At 41.6% G+C, this 11,588-nt stretch overlaps 1 protein-coding gene across 1 annotated transcript in view; it reads left to right on the top strand.

Moving 5' to 3' along the window:
• Window positions 1-578: 578 nt before the first annotated feature.
• The window catches only part of GAS2L3 (growth arrest specific 2 like 3), a 30,753-nt gene continuing 19,743 nt past the window's right edge, over window positions 579-11,588 (top strand). Inside the window, exon 1 of the mRNA XM_024751335.1 lies at window positions 579-681. The gene's annotated coding sequence lies outside the window, so the exon portion shown is untranslated. The remainder of the gene's footprint in view (window positions 682-11,588) is intronic.

Raw genomic sequence — 11,588 nt, 5'->3', positions numbered from 1 at the left:
CCCCTCCCCCAGACCCTGCTCCGGTGTTTCCTCAAGGAAAAGCCAACATCCTCTTTCCGCTCTCAGTTGTGGCCTGCAGCTACAGGATTTCTCTCCATCCCTCTCCCCACACCCCTCACAGGACTCCCATTCCTGCAGGGTGACAGTTTGTATCCGGAAACCTAGCGCCCTCAGTACAGCCAGATCGCGGGTGGGTTTAGAATTGGGAGGGGCTCTTAACAGAACAGGGTAAAACTCAGAGCAACTCTACCGCGCACTATTCCGGGATGCTTGGAGAAGTTGATTCACCTCTCCTGCTAATCGGGACAAAAAGGGTTTGTTGCTGTCGCTGAGGGGCCAGATGAGAGGAGGTACTCTGTGACAAAGCCATTTTCTGTGAGAAGAGGAGCTTAGCCCCCCCAGAGTTGTGAGACGCCAGGCTGAGGAAGGCGAGGCGCCCCTCGACTCAGAGGCCCGCGGGTCTCCTGCTTCCCGGCGGCTTGGGGGCGGGGCCTCCAGCCAAGCCCCCTCTCCGCCTTCTGATTGGTTCCTTCAAAACAGGCGGCGGCGAACCGCTGCGAAGCTCGAGGCAGAGTCGGCGGCTGCGGCTGCGGCGGCGGTTGGGCAGGGGCGTGCCGGCCAGGCACAGATTGAGCGAAATGTCGCCCCACAGGGAGCAGTGACCCTCCTGCGCCTGGGCGGGTGAGTACTTCCCTGTTTGCCTTCTCTTTCCTCGCGAACTCTTACTTGCCTTCTCGGGGCTGCCGCACCTCAGCTTGCGCTCGAAGAGCCCCCAGCGCTCCGCGGAGGCGAAGCGGTAGTTCGGTTGGGGCGCCGAGCTGCGGGATCCAAGACGCTGTGCGATTGGCCCGCTGCGGGAGTCTTGTGCTCTGATTGGTCCCCGGGGCCGTCAAGGTGAAGTTATGCCTGCCTTCCCATGCCCACCCGGGTGCTGTGCGAGGGGCCACAGGTGTGCTGGGGCGGGGGACGGCAGGTGTGGGTGTGCTAGGTTAGGGGAGAGGTAGCGACCCGCTGCCGCTCTGCTTTAGACTCCAAGGAGGGATGAGAGCCTGAAGCTAGTTTAGGCTCTCCAGGGGCACCTTCATTTCCAAGCACCTAGCACATATAGGGTCACTTGATTCCTTAGTGCCTCCCTCAGCAAGTAGTGATGAAGTCACTGACGTTGGAAGGAGAATGACACATAGTCATTTTGCACTCTGGCAGAGTTTACAGTTTCTTCCCTATTTGTTCCCTCCAGTCGTTGCAAGGCCCATGTCGCCGAATAACTGGAGGCTCTGTTCTATGCTTTCCCCACCCACACGTCTCGGTTTGAAAGGCTGCGTTACGGGGAGGTTTGTAGATTGCCTTGGAAGTCGGAGGAAAGTTTTGGAGGGAGTGCTTGACCATGCGGTCACTCCTGGTTCCTAACTTTTCGAACCACGGGATTGAGTCTTACGGATTTAGAGTGCTTTGTGGTACGTCTGGTGAAGTTGAGTCGTTATTAAGTGAAGAGATTTTTTTTTTTTTGCAGACCCTGTCTAGATCAGAGTTTGGGTTTTGCTTCGTTTGTGTGGAGAGTGCTCGTACCTACTCTCTCAGAAGATAAGCAGTTTGTGAACTGCTGTCTGATTACCTCACTTGGGACTTAAAGAATTAGGAATTGGAATTCTCACCACCTCAGATTCCCTTTGGGAGGAGATTGGAATAGATTTGAATGAAAAAGTGGAAACTGGTGATAGTCGTCTGGTGTAGAATCCTGATACATGTTGCCTGTCTGACTCATCGCTTTCAAAAACTCATTAAAAACCCACAGATTTTGAATAGTGGGTGTCTCTGCTATTTTTATATTAATGAATTATAAGTAATATTTCTTTTAATGTAGCAGAGTTTCTAAACATGGGGGCTCTGAAATCACACTTTACTATGTGTGTGACCTTAGGCAAGTTACTTAATCTTTCTAAGCCTAAATTTCATACTATGCAAACGAAGGTTAATAATAAATAGTTCCTACCTTATTGATGTGAAGGTCATTGTGAAGATCAAGTGAAATAATCCATAGTACAGTGCCTGACACATAGCTTGTATTATTTCTATGCTGTTTAATTTGGATTAAAAGTTTCAAGCTATCCCCAAAGGGCAGGCAGAGAGGAGCAGAAGGTGAAGGCAGTGCCAGAGGTCATGGTAACTGTCATTCGTTGATTAAGTTAGTCCATGTAAAGCACTTAAAATTATTTCTGGCACATACTAAACACTCACTACTGCTTATCACGCATTATTACCTAGAATGTGTCAGGTACTGTTCTAGGTGCTTTACTTATATTATTGTTAAACCTGTTAATAATCCTGCAGTCTCCTTGGTGTTTTCTCCATGTCATAGATTAAACTGAAGCTCAGAGAAAGGAATTAAGCTACTAAGGTCCACCCAGAATTCAGTCTAGACTGTCTCCAGTGTCCAGCCTCTTTTTTTTTTTTTAAATCACACTACTCTTGCATTTATATTCCCAGCTATAAGCAACTTCTCTGCAGAGTTGTTTGTATGGCCCAGGTTCATTTCTGCTGTGGGTATCAGTTTATTTTGAATACTTCATTAAAAAATAGTGAGAAGTAACTTGTGATGGTAAATCAAAGTGTGTGATAAGGGAATAATGTCAACAGTATACCTGCTAATATACTAAAAAACTAAATGAGTCCAGTGATGTTTGGATGATTGGTCAGTTCAGAAGTAATGTTTCCTAATTTATATTTTCCCATTTAGTTTTTGCTCATTTACTGTACTTTTTACTAAGCAGCACTTTTTTTTTCTTTCCTGTCAATCTCAATTTAAGTTTGGAGATAAGAATGAAAGTTCAGTTATTTCAATAAATTTTTTCAATCTGGCTGTTGATGAGGAAAGTAAGGGATTAAGATTAATGTGTATTGTTATGTTTTGCTTTCTTACAGTAACATGGCTGTGTATGTATATCTATGTATGTGTGTTTTACTTTCTTCCTATTATTTGTTGCTTCCTATACTTTGATATCAGATATACCTTTACATCCTTAATGAACCATACAGTGTACATAGAATTTGAGAGACTAGGAAACTTGAGTCTGTCAGTCTGTTTTCTCATTTTGAATTTCCCTATTTTAGTTGAAATGTAACTGCCATAGAGAAATGCCTAAGAAGTAATGTTTATAAGATGCAGGCAATAATTATAATTGTATCTCTTTAGTGTTTCTCCTTCTAAAAACTCATAAAGTTTTATCATGTTATTATGTTGTTACAGAGTAGGTGGTTTTAACAGAATGTTGCCATGTATTTCATAAGTGAATTACTAATGTACAAAGACCTAGAATGTATGAAATGTAGCAGAGACATTAAATGCAGTTTTGTTTTTGCTGCTGAAAGTGTCATGGGGATTTACAGTATTAAAACCATCAGTCATATGTTAGATATTGCTTGAAGTGCTGATAGAGACTTCTGCCTACTCTCACAAAACAAACTTTTTTGTAAGAAAGTATAAGCTATGGTGAAGGACTCACTTTATATGGAATTTTAGACATTATGACTTTTGTTTTCCCTTGATGGATGACTTGTTAATATTTTTGATCCCCAAAATAAAATTGGCTCTTGGGGCTTCCCTGGTGGCGCAGTGGTTGAGAGTCCGCCTGCCGATGCAAGGGACGCAGGTTCATGCCCCGGTCCGGGAAGATCCCACATGCAGCGGAGCGGCTGGGCCCGTAAGCCATGGCCGCTGAGCCTGCGCCTCCGGAGCCTGTGCTCCGCAACGGAAGAGGCCACAACAGTGAGAGGCCCACGTACTGCAAAAAAAAAAAAAAAAAAATTGACTGTTGAAAAAAATTATTTAACTTTGTTCAAGAGTTTTTCTTTTTCACACACACACACACACACACACACACACACACAGTTTAGAAAACACTGTGATCCCAGTAACATACTTAAATACTGTACTGCAGATTGCTTTTGGTTGCATGACATATAATAGACATCTTTTCATATCAGTACATACAGCTCTTATTCTTTTTTTTAATGTTGTTTTTACATTTCTTTGTTACGGTATACGTATGTTTTCCAGAGTCTTTTAGTGTATCATATATAAAGGCCAATGGATTTTAAGTTTAAAAAAAATTTTTGTATCCCACAAAATTTTATGACAAACTAATAATTCTGTGTAATACAAAATTAAATTATTCAGGTTGGATCTCTGCCAAACATTGCAAAAGGAAATTTTCAAATAAAAAAGTAAAGACTCCCAACAAATGAAGAGGCTTTATATTTTGCAGATAACATGTGATGTTTTATTACGTAGTAAGAATCTTATTTCTTCCTCTTAAAAATCTTCATCTGCTTTGGAAGCTACCTTTACCTTAAAGGAATATACCACAGATTTATTTCATTATTGTTTCATATTTCCTTTAGTAATAAATACAACACTTATTGTTTAGGAGTAATTCCAGGGCTAAATTTAGCACTGAGTTCTACATACAAGTGGAAGAGATGGAGAAGGTTACCCCCTTACGAATCTTATTTTTTTTTAAGTATAGAGTACAGCAAAATAGAAGCCTATATTGCTATACAACCTAAACAGGGGAGGAGGTTCACAGAGGCTTTTTAGAGCAGTTGAATCTGAAGGGTAGGTAGGAGTGAGTCTGAAAGAGGGGAGGAAGGGGAGCGTTCCATGTAGATGGATCACAGAGATGAGAGAGCAGCGTGCTCCACGGGCCAAAAGAAATTCAACATGGCTGGAGTGTAAGGGTCAGAGGTGGCCGAGGGGATCCTGTAAGGCTTTGATGGCTTCCTGAAGGACTTTAGGCTTTATCCTGAAGGCAGTGGAGAGCCATTAAGGGTTTTTAATTTGTTTATTATTTCTGGCTGTGTTGGGCCTTCGTTGCTGTACGCAGACTTTCTCTAGTTGCGATGAGCGGGGCTACTCTTCTTTGGGGTGCGTGGGCTTCTCATTGCGGTGGTTTCTCTTGTTGTGGAGCACGGGCTCTAGGCACGCGGGCTTCAGTAGTTGTGGCTCACAGGCTCTAGAGTGCAGGCTCAGCAGTTGTGGCACACGGGCTTAGTTGCTCCGTGGCATGTGGGATCTTCCCGGACCAGGGCTTGAACCTGTGTTCCCTGCATTGGCAGGCGGATTCTTAACCACTGCGCCACCAGGGAAACCCCCATTAAGGGTTTTAAGCAGGGAAGTAGTAACATCCTTAGATGGGAGTTTGTGAAGGCTCACCCTGGCTGCAGTACATGAACAAGTTGGAGGCATGAAAGGGTAGAGAGAGGGTGACTGGTTGGAGGCTGTTTCAGTAAACCTGGAAAAGCATGGTGGTGGCTTGAACTAAAGGAGTGGCCTTGGGTATTGAAGAGAAAATGTAAAGGTAGAAACAACGAGATATGGCCACTGATTGTTCTGGCTGAGGTAGGGTTGGAGCCTGGGGCGGAGCTGTGAGAGAGGAAGGAGTCCACATGACCTGGAACTTGGTGAGTGTGGGTGCTGTTCCCTGAGACAGTAAACGCTAGGAGCCTTTGTAAATATTTAAATGAATGAGTGAATGAATGATCTCAGATGTACAAAGGCAGGGCCACAGCACTCACAATGGCTTTTACCTGTAAATTTTGCATCTTTTTTTTTTTTTTTAAGTGTACTATATACAGCTGGTGCCCTTTACTCGTTGCTTCAATGCATTGGCCTTGCTACGTCTTCTAACCATGTTTGGATACGTATCGCTTTCTCTAGGTCAAATGTCTTGACCCTTTGGGAATATCTTCCTTTCTTCGCTTAAGATGTGTATTAGTTTCCTATTACTGCTAGAACAAATAACCACAAACTTGGTCGTTTATAACAACATAAATGTATTTTACAGTTGGGAGGTCAAAATTCTGAAATGAGCTAAAAAAAAGAAAAAGACGTTAGTAGGGCTGCATCCATTTTAAGGGTTGGGGGTGGGGGGGTAGCTCTTTTCTTCCCCTTTTCCAGCCTCTAGCAGGCACCTGCGTTTCCTGGCTGCTTCCTCTCCAAGCCAGCGGCATAACAGCTCCAGCCTCTCTTGCTCTGCCTCTTGTGTCCTGACATCTCTTTCTCTCTCTCTGCTTCCCTTGGCACGTCCCCTTCTCTGGCTGTGACCTTTCCGCATCCCTCTTATAAGGACTCTGGTGATTACATTGGGCTCACCAGGACAATCTCCCATCTCCTTAGGCCCTTAATTTACTCAATCGCCAAGATCCATTTTGCCCACGAAGGCAGTATATTCACAGGTTTTGGGGTTTAGTACATAGACATCTTTGGGGGCCATTATGTAGTCTACCACAATGGAATTTATTTAAAAGCCGTAATAAAAATGTACCTGTCCAGTAGGGCAGCCCTGTGAATTCCTGAGTAGCACATTGCGCCCAGAGTCCTTGTTCACGGGCACAGCTGTTCTGTCCCGTTCATTTGGACCCTCTGCCAAATACACCAGTTTTAGTCATTTTTTTCATAGTGATTCCTCTGGTATATCAGGCAGCTCACTTAACCTGCTGGTACCTTGACTAGTAGCCACTTCACATATTTCACCTTGGACATGTTTGGTGAGAGGCAAAATTATTTATTGGGTCACATAATAAATAAAAGTGAAAAATAATAAATAATACCCCAAAAAAGTCTCCTGTCAGACATGTGCCTGCTGTATGGCTATTTCCAAGCTTTGCTGTCACATTTCACCTACCTGGTTTTTCCTAGAGATGTTCACATATCTCCCACCAGAAGTGTTTCCTAAACTTTCAGCTTGAATACTTCTCTCAACACTACTTCCGACAGCAATCCAGGAACTTAAAATATACTTGGTCAAGCAATGTACAGAAACAACGAAAAAACAGCATAAAGCACTGTAAGGACAGGTAGTTGGGAGAAGTGCTATGTGAATTCAAGAGCTACAGATATAGGCAGAATTAATTCAGGCCAATCAGGAAGGGCTCCTGGGACGAGGTAAATCAGAAGAGTTGTAAACCTGGATTAGTCGAGGTAAGGACTCTATCTCCTTTGCTGACTCTTTCTCTCGTGTCTAAATGTTGGTTTTTTCCAGGACTTGTTCCTAGATCTTGTCACTGCTTTCTCCATTTCTTTCTCGGATGATCTCATTCTTTCCAGTGGTTTTATCCCCCAAGGATTGCTGGCAATTTCTGTCTCCTCCTGAACTTTCTTCTTAGCTCTAGATTAGTATTTCTAACTGCCAACCTGACATTTCCGCTTGAATGTCTTTGAAGCCTTCTCAAATTAGACATGACCAAAACATAGCACTTTTGCCCTGTCTCTGCTTCGTTCCCCGCTTCAGTCTGTTCAGACTCCCATCATCTTCATCGCAGTAAACGCTGCAACTATCCATTTACTCAACTGCTTAAGCCAGAAACCCAAGAGTTGTTCCTGACGCTTCACTCTGCCCTTACCTCCCTCGCCTTCACCCTCCATCTCTAACCATTATCAAGTCTTGATTCTAACTCCAAAATAGATGTCAAACCCATCCACTTTTCTCCGGTGGATACTTTGTCAGCATCCCTGCCCAGGCACCATCACTGGTCACTGAACTGCTGCAGTGGATCCCCTCCTCTTCCCCTTCCAGGCTGCTCTCCATCTCACTTCCTGTGTGCTCAGTTTCCTTTGCTCTCACTGTTTCTACCCCTCTATGCTTCTCCTTCTCTCAGTGTTTCCGCTAATTCTTTTCCCCACATCTCTACCCACCTCTCCTTCTGTTTTCTTCCCCCTTTCTCTGTTAAACCCATCAGTATTTCACTCCCATGTTTCTCTCTCCCCCTCAGGAAGCTCTGTTAAACTATGAAATACATTATGTTTCTCCCTTGGTTAAAACTCTTCCATGGCTTCCCACTGCAATTAGAATAAAATCTACTTTCCTCAGTATGGCGTCACGTGGTGGGGCTACTGCCTGACTTTCCAACCCTATCCTAAGCCGTACGTGCTCCACGCTTCAGCCATACTGGCTTCTTTCAGTTCTCGGCGCCAAAGTCTCTCCCCTTCTGTACAGAGTCTTTGCAAAAATTATTTTCTATGCATAGAACTCTTCCCTGTCTCTCTCCCTGGCTAATTGCCACCATTCTTCAAGTTCATGTTTTTCCTCCAGCAAAACCATTTCTAAATCACTCAGTCAAAGTCTTAAAGTAGGCCCCTGCTGTCTCTCTGTTTTTTCTTTCAAAACAATTTCCATGATTTAACCTTGTGTATTCACTACATACACAAGTGAATGTAGTAGCACCATGAGAGCATCACGTCTGTTATGTTCATCACTGCGTCTGTTGCCTGTGGTGCCCAGTTTAATAAAGGGTGTGAATAAATGATTGCTTAATAAATGAAGGAGTGGACACTGCTTGGACAAACATATAGCTTGAACAGTGATAGAGCCACAGAAATGAGTGAAACCAATAGAGTGGACGGTGAGGAGACAGCCTGAATGGAGCGAAGGGCCTATGTGTGACACAATTCTTAAGCCTTATTCTAGCAAGAGACTTCTATGTTACACATTCATATTTGAGTATGGATGTTGGTATTTTAAAGTTTTTATGTTCACTTACAACCGTATTTATTTTTATGTTAGTAAAAGAAGCTTTCCAAATTACACTTAATGATTTCTCAGTATTAGCTTTTTCTTACCTCTTTTTAATTTGATGAATTATGTTAAATGAACTATAATTATGTCCTATCATAGTATCATCATAACAACTCATTTGTTAAGTGCTAGCTATGTATCAGGTACTTTATTTGTATCACCTTATTTAATCTTTACAACAAGCATACAAGAGAGGTGGTGGTATCCCATTTAGCAGATGGGTCTGCTACTTTCTACTACCCCAGTGGTGCCTTTATGGTGATTTATTTTAGTATACATTAAAAAATATGAAATATGTTTGGTATGGATACAGCATTTCTATTTTTTCTTCTAGGCACTTAGGAAATATTTAACTCAGAATTTTAAAGCTGAGAAAGTTGTTTTTTATTCCCCTGAACAAATCAGGATATCTTCTTTAACTATTTTTCTAAATGAAACATTAAAAATGATGAAACTTTTTTTGACACACAGAAGGGCGTACAGACCAGTATAATAATACCTGTGTTCTCAATGCTTATCTTGAACTGAAATCTTACTGGTACAGTTGAAAGGCCTCTGTGCATTCCATCCTAATCTCATCTCCATCCCCTCCTCAGCAGTAACCACTGCGCCAACTTGGGCATTTACCGCATCCCTGCAGCTTATGTGTCTTGGCAGTCATCTGTCGGCTGGGTGCCGAATGTATATGTGTTGCAGTGGCAGTTAATGTTACTATTTTTCTGAGGAAACTTACTTTATTTCTTCGCTTTTTTGCCATTCTTTTCCAAGTCGGCCCCCAATTTGTACCAGGACTGAGACATACCACCTTGTGCTCGCCCCACCACATTTTATAATGTGAGTGAGGAATTAAAATATACTCAGTTTCAGAGCCTACAGCTGTGGAACAAAGGAGCAGCTCCACGGGCTGGCATTTTTTTCCCATCATGATCTGAAGTCAAACTGGTATGAAGAGCCTTACCATAAATAATCTTGAGGACCTCATGGCTGAAACCGTTTCAAAGTGGGCTAGGCCCAAATTCTGTTTAAGTTTTAGGTGGATAAGTGCACTCTGTGCTTCTAACATTTTCTCCAGATTTAAAAAATTAAGTATAGTATTCGCTTGTGATCTCTGCATACGCTGTTTGTCTTGTTAAAGCAGGGTTAGCGGATAGTTTGGACTTGGTCATTTGAGAGCTCTTTTTTTTTGCCCAAATCCAAGGGAAAAGACTTCCTCAAGATGGCACAGAATTAAAGTAGTCTTCTCCAAAAAGACAGACAAAAACAGAAACCAAAAAAAGCCTATAAATTGCTAATCAAGGTGCAGATCCAGAAATGAAGAGTTGCTGATTCGGTATAATTGGTTTATGTGGGAAAAAAAAATGTAGAGACTGAGACTTTTAGGGAAAGATAGATAAGAGGAAAGCAGGTAATAAACTGAGTAAGAAGCAAGAATTGGGATTGTGATGCAGATTGGGGACTGGGCTAACGGTAGACAAGAAGCTGCTGTTGGGATTCAATGCTTGAGACAAAAATGATTTGGAAAGAGAATAGTGAATGACTAGAAAGTATGAATAACTGCCTCTTAGGATCTGGAACACAGTAAATACTCAGGAGTTAATGATGATTCACTGATACAATCTCATCAGTTTATAAAAGTTTTCCAATAAAAGCATCTTTGTGTACCTGATAGTTTTTCACATATGAAGACATATTATAACTTATCTGAGTACCATTTATTAAATAACTTCTTTTTAAAGGTAATCCAAATGGTTAATTTTGTTATCTTTAAAGTAGTTCTTTCTATTTCATAAGAATGATGTGGGGGAATATATATATATATATATAAAATAGACTCTCTGCTAAAGTTCAGTGATTGAAGCTTGTACACAAATTCTTCATTTCTTTCATAGAACTAATTTTGTTGAATTTTCCATAAAAACTGCAACTACTAAACATTCTTGTGATAGCTTCTTTGTGACTGTGTCACTGTTCTTGATTTGCACACGCCTTATAATTCAGGCCTTCTTTTGTTTGGGGTTGGCAGTTCCAGCTGTTCAAGCTCTTGTCTGATTATGTGGGACTCCTTATTTTAATGGGAGCAGCTTCTTTGCTGTATTTTTTAAAAATGGTCTCGGAAGCTTCTTACTGTGGATCTTTGTTGGGGACAAAGGATTATTTATGCTAAAGGAAAACGTATTCCCCACTGAGTTAGCTCGTGGGAAGCATAACAAACTCATTAGTAATGCCCAATTGTACTTTGGCCTTTTGCTAGGGTAGAGAGAAGGAAAAATGACATCAAGGACATTCTGCTGTCCTTTGCCTTCTTGCAAAGACAATGTGATGTGTAACGTCAGACTTTTCAGTTAGGTTTAGCTCCAGTTCAGCTTTGGTACTGGAAGAAATGTTCCTGAGAGGAAAGTGGGATGTGTAGTTGGCGCATCTACACATCTGAGGTATGTTTGGTATAGCTTAGGGGAGAACGTAGCTTTTCCTTGGAAATTGATAGCCTTATAAGCCATTTTCTGTTTTTTCTTAGAATATTTTAATGGTGGTTTACAATAAAAAATAGACTAGTATGTTATGCTGCTATAAGCAATCTAAAATCCTAGGTTTTATATAGTCTGTTATTCTGAGTGTTTTCAAACTCTTCACTTTCTTTCCTCTGAAAATACATTAAAGAATTGTATTAATCTAACTTAAAGTTGTGGGTTTTTTTCTTGTATGTTTCAAGAATAGTCCTTTAGAGTTCAAATTGCTTTTTTTTTGGTCTTTAGCACCTCATGGAGAAAATAACTTATGGAAAATTATTAAGGAAAGGCATTGAGTATTGTTTCATAGTTAAAATTGATATTTTTCTTTATTACCTTGTCATCTGGTGGAAGAAGCTTATGGTTAAACTTGAGAATTTATACAAAGTTCGGATGAACTTATCTCTTTGTAAAGATCAGATGAGAGATACTTGACTTTCAGTATCAGTTGTTGTGATATTTGTATTTACATTATATTTACAGTGTGTTTACAGGGGAAAATTCTGGGGCA

Source organism: Neophocaena asiaeorientalis, unplaced genomic scaffold (genome assembly GCF_003031525.2).
Source record: "Neophocaena asiaeorientalis asiaeorientalis breed wild unplaced genomic scaffold, Neophocaena_asiaeorientalis_V1.1 scaffold318, whole genome shotgun sequence".
NCBI lineage: Eukaryota > Metazoa > Chordata > Mammalia > Artiodactyla > Phocoenidae > Neophocaena > Neophocaena asiaeorientalis.
The sequence above is the reverse complement of the archived record's forward strand: the minus strand, read 5'-3'. Positions and strand labels throughout refer to the sequence as shown.